General features: G+C 38.2%; 1 pseudogene; it reads left to right on the forward strand.

Annotated features, from left to right (window-relative positions):
• Positions 1 to 438: 438 nt before the first annotated feature.
• Positions 439 to 3607, forward strand: LOC140604498 (dipeptidyl peptidase 1 pseudogene; annotated as a pseudogene).
• Positions 3608 to 5610: the final 2003 nt, after the last annotated feature.

A 5610-nucleotide genomic window follows, 5' to 3' on the forward strand; every position in this document is an offset into this window, starting at 1 on the left:
GACTTGGTTAGGGAAGGGAAGTTGCTGAATGACAGGAAAACAGAAGAGGGAGGACTGGGGTGAAGGGGCACAGTGTTGAGTGAAGGAAGCAATGAGAGGAGAAAGGAGGCAGATCCTACCTGCATCACACGGGCCCTTGACTTGGTCTTCGTGAAGCTTTTGAAGTTCTGAGAGAAGGTAGCAGGGACATGTAGGCCAAAATGGAGAAGGAAACACTGGAGACAGGGAAATTAATCTGGATTTTCTACTTGGTCTCCCTGACTCCACCAGTGAGGATTTAAATAGGACGGTAAGATTATATATTAAGAAACTTTACGTAGTCAGGATTGGGAAAATTGTAATCCTCAATATGAAACGCACTCTTCGTTTTTGAAGTTTGGCTGGCTTTCATTCATTCACATATTTATTTATTTTTAGTAAAATAATGTAATAAGCACTATGAACAGCAAATACAAACTAAACAGATGGTTCTCCCCGACCACCTGGTACTCCGACTTCTTCCCAATTGATTTGTGTAGGAAACATTTCTTGATTTCCTTTTTATATAATTTTATTGCACTTATATGTATCTATTAAAAAGCATATTTTTTAAAGCTGTTTTTAATTTTCTATAAAGTTATAGAACTGGATGTATTATTTGGGGACTGCTGCCACTCATTTAGTATTATTTTGCTAAGATCCTTGCCATAATTTAAAATGTAACTTCCTTTTGGATTTTTAATTATTTTATTTTAGTCATAATGAACTTAATAATGACCCAATGGTATTCTAATTAATTAATTAATTAATTAGCCTAGTTGTCACTGGGATGAATTCATGAGAAACCTGGGTCCAAACTGAGTTTCACTTGTCATAGCTGTGAATTAGTTAAATCTGTTAAATTTAATCCTAACTTAATTAAAATGTCTTTGCTACCATCCAGTAAATATCAGTTATAAAATATGAATATAGCTTTTTTGGCTATGCACGGTAGGACATTTTCTCAGATGCACCATAGTGAGACAATTTCAGCAAAATATCATAAATTTCATGAATTTGTAGTTATCAAGCCCCTAATCAGAATATTCATTAAAAATGTGCTAAAGTAGTAAATATTGGATGTGCCAGTTACAGATGCATATAAAGATATAACTCTGGGTGATGCTTAATCTCTCAGATCAAGCAAAGCTAAGTATAGGAATTTTGTCATATTTGACTATTTAAAAAATTTTTTAATATCACTCTATGTGAAAGATCCTGAACCAGATGGATGTTTTTTTAGTTATTCTCCATCTCTAGGAAAAATTTGGGACCTAATTAAGCAGAAAAAAAATATAATTGCCTAACTTCACAAGAAAGCATACATTCTGACATGCATTTTTCCCACATTATATCACATCATAAAGATGTTTCTCCAGACATTTGTGTCTTTCGTGGACCGTGGCTTTCCTTGCTCCAGAGATAGGACCTCTGAGAAGGGGACCTCTCCAGAATTAGGGGGACAAGCTTATCCCAGTCTGCCTGGGTGTTCCAGTTTTAACATTGAAAGCCCTGTATCCCAGTAGGTGCCATGCCTATAAATGCTTTGTCAGGCACCTAGAATTATGTATAGTTAGGTTATGTCATGTATCAGTAATACACTCTCTTCTAGTGATGAATTTCAGATATATTAGATTCTCATTTACATTTTAATATAACATTTGTACTATTTCAAATTTATATTTTGTAGTATGTACAAAAAACCTAAAATATAAATATTTAAAATCCATCCTTTTTAACTAATTTGAATTATAGAATATTTATAAAGTCATTTTATTTCTTTTAAGTGTATATAGTAATTTGAATTAGAAAGACTTTCTCATTATGCTTTAATGAAGAAATGAGAATGATTTGTGACTAGCATTTCAGTTGTTTGTATGCATTGCATGAAAATAATTTGTTTTAGCAATACTTAGATTGGGAGAGCTTCCTGTTTTAATTTTCTTTCTCTAAAAGGGCTTAGAAAAACTTATTCTCTCTTAGAGAGGAAATAGAGGGCAGTACTTTCAAGTATGTCTTCTGAAATCAAAACTTGGGAGTACAAAGACTGGCTCTTCCACATACTAACTACCCAATCTTGGGCAAGTTGCTTAAGCTCAGGAAAATGTAGTTTTTTTATCTTGGCATGGTATGATAATTATTACCAATTAGACTCTCTCCCCACTACTCCTTGGTGACTCCTCTCTCCTCCTCCTCTCCTCTGGGGCTGCACCAGCAAGGGTCCTTGGCTCTGCTGGCTGCCCACTGCCCTCCTGCTGCTCCTCTCTTTTGTTGGCACCACACACTGCCACACATGCCAAATGCACCCACCCTGAGCTGCTGGGTATCTGGGTCTTCCCAGTGAGCCCCCTTGGTTCCCAGAATGACGTCAACTGCTCAGTTATGGGACCATCAAAAAAAATGTAGTATCAGATACAGCATGTGATAATTTTGCCAATAATGAACATTTCATCATCATTTACAGTCAAGGCTTTGGGATTGTGATGAATGACTACACATGGTTTGCCTTTTTTAAGTGTAAAGAAGAGGGCAGCAAGGTAACCAGTTACTGCCTTGTGGCATGGTCTCATGACCATGGCTGGATCAATACATGATGTGCTGGGTGGGAATGAAGCTTTGTTCACTGGAACTAAGGTGGGATCTACCTCTGAGAATGTGAACAAACACTGCATACCTTGAGAATCTCCAGGAAAATTATCCTATGGGCTCTACAAATATAACCATGACTTTGTGAAAGCAATCAATGCCATTCAGAAGTCTTGGACTGCAACCACATACATGGAATATGAGACCCTTACCCTGATAGAAATGATTAGGAGAGGTGGTAGCCACAGCCAGAGAGTCCTAATGCCCAAAGCTGCATCACTGACTGCAGACATACATGAAAACATTTTACATTTGCCAGCATCTAGGGATTGGAGAGATATTTGTGGTACCAATTTTGTTACTTCTGTTTGAAACCAGGCATTTGCTTCTGAAGGACATGCTGGAAGCAAGAGTCCGTATCCTAACCAACAATACTCAGACCCCAATCTTGAGTCTTCAGGAGGTTGTCTTTTACAGCCAGCATGTTCAAAGCTGTGAAGGTACTTCTTTTACCTCACTGCAGAAAAATATGCTCAAGATTTTGGGCCGGTGGAAGAGGTATGCTCTCCCTACATAGGCATGACTCACCATGCCAATCAAAGGAGGACTGCTTTTGTCACTACACCTCTAGGTACTACTATGTGGGAGGCTGCTAGGGGGGCTGCAGTGAATTTAAAGCCCTGAGGAAGCTTGAGCTTGTCACGGGCCCATGGCAATTGCTTTTGAAGTCTGTGAAGACTTCCTCCACTGCCACAAGGGGATCTACTATCACACTGGTTTGAGAGGCCCTTTCAACCTCTTTGAACTGACTAATCATGCTGTTTAGCTGGTAGGCTCTGGCACTGACGCAGCCTCTGGGATGGATTGATGGATTGTTAAAAACGGCTGGGGCATTAGCTGGGGTGAAGATGGTTTCTTCTGGATCTGCAGAGGAACCAATGAAGGTACAATTGAAAGCATAGCAATGGTGGCTAATTCCTCAATTGTAGGGTATATGTCCTAGCACTTCATACCGACCACTATCAGTCATGAAAGGGGATTGATTTATTCAGACTGGGGACTTTTATAGTAGCAATTCAGAATATTACACATAGATTCTTATGAAGATTTTTGCCTTTAAAATTAAAACTGCCCTTGATTTGAATATACCTTCCCAATGACCACTGGCCTACTTTGCAGCTGATGCAATAACAATACGTGGGATTTTGTCAGTCTTTTATAATTCGAATATGCTATATTTTTAAGTCTGTGTAACACAGGTTTATATATATATATTTTTAATTTTATTTATTTTAGAGAGAGAGAGAGCATGAGTGGAAGGGGCAGAAGGAAAGGGAGAGATAATCTCAAGCAGATTCTGCACTGAGTTTGGAGCCTTACATGAGGCCCGTTCTTAGTGCCCTGAGATTACTTCCTGAGCTAAAACCAAGAGCTGGACCCTTAACCAACTATACCACCCAGGTGCCCCAACACAGACTTATTCTTAAATTGTAAAAATCACAAGAAAATATGGCAATGATTGTTAAATTTTTAATAAGTATTTTGCAAGAAGGTAATTAGTACTTTTTAGTTTGTTATAAAGACTAAATGAAATAATGTATGGTAGTCCTGTACGATAGTGTCTGAGACTTGGAAGTTTTCAGTATTTTGGCTGTAGGTAGCTGCAAGTAAGTTGAGCCCAAATTTGTGATTCAGCAAGATCTGCTCTATTTATTTTATTTTTTCTGTAATGGGAATCAAGATTTTAGAATTAATTTTTGTTGTGTGTCTGTGTGTGTATTTGATGGCTACATCATTGGGGGACTACAAAACATATTTGATAAAGGAATTCTAATATCTCTGGCCAAATGCCCTTTTTTGGGTTTCTTTTAAAGATTTATTTATTAGAGAAAGAGAGAGTACAAGGAGGGGCAGAGGGAGAAAATCTCAAGTAGACTCCCCTTCTGAGCACAGTGCCTGATCTGGGGCTCAATCCCAGGACCGATGAGACCACGACCTGAGCTGAAATGAGAGTTGGAGGCTTAACCCACTGAACCACCCAGCTACCTCCAAGTGCCTTTTAATTGAGAGCCTGGGTAGAAATGGAACAGTTAACCTGAGGTAGATTATTTCTTCTCTAACCCATTGTCTTCGGTCAAATTTTTCTCAGGAGATGGGGCTAGAGGCAATCCATTGACTATGTTTGCTCATGTTCACTCTTATTGCAGATATGTTTTACCGAGTAAATGTTGAGTTTTTAATTGGTTTCAGAATGATTTAATCAGTGTTTATGCTCCAGTCATAAAGAACACTCTGTGATAGGCTTGCCATCTGTTCAAGATAAAAATGAAATCCCTTTTGAAGAAGTGGGCAGTTGATAGAAAGATTTTAATGAATGTTTAATGTTATTGTATCTATGTGAGGGGCTTATCGTGACAGTAACATAAATGTGTAAGCCTAAGGGCTTAATCTTAGTGTTTTAGCTCCTATTAAGTCTCTGTTGGAGAATTGTATTCTGAATCTGTGAAGTTGTATACTGAAGTGATATAGGGTAGATTTAATGCAGGAAAATGTTTTCTCCAGTCAAGTTCTGTTTAGAATCTCTGTTCATTCCTGCCTGGTCACTACCTTCCAATATAATGAGTCTATTCATTCCAAAGCGGTTTTCTCCTTCAAGAACCAATCTTTCTTTACACTTTATGGATTTTAGGAAGAACTTTAATCTGCTTGGAATCTAAACTCTGTTTAGATCTTACTAGTCTAATATACAGTAGGGTTTTTTGTTTTTGCTGTTATATATTCTAACAATATTCTTTTTTTAAAAAAAGATTTTATTTATTTATTCATGAGAAACACAGAGAGAGAGAGGCAGAGACATAGGCAGAGGGAGAAGAAGGCTCCCATGTGGCAAGCCTGATGCGGGGCTTGATCGCAGGACCCTGGGATCATGACCTGAGCCAAAGGCAGATGCTCAACCACCGAGCCACCCAGGTGCCCCTAACAATATTCTTTCATGTTTGAATGACC

This window comes from Canis lupus, chromosome 15 (assembly GCF_048164855.1).
Source record: "Canis lupus baileyi chromosome 15, mCanLup2.hap1, whole genome shotgun sequence".
NCBI lineage: Eukaryota > Metazoa > Chordata > Mammalia > Carnivora > Canidae > Canis > Canis lupus.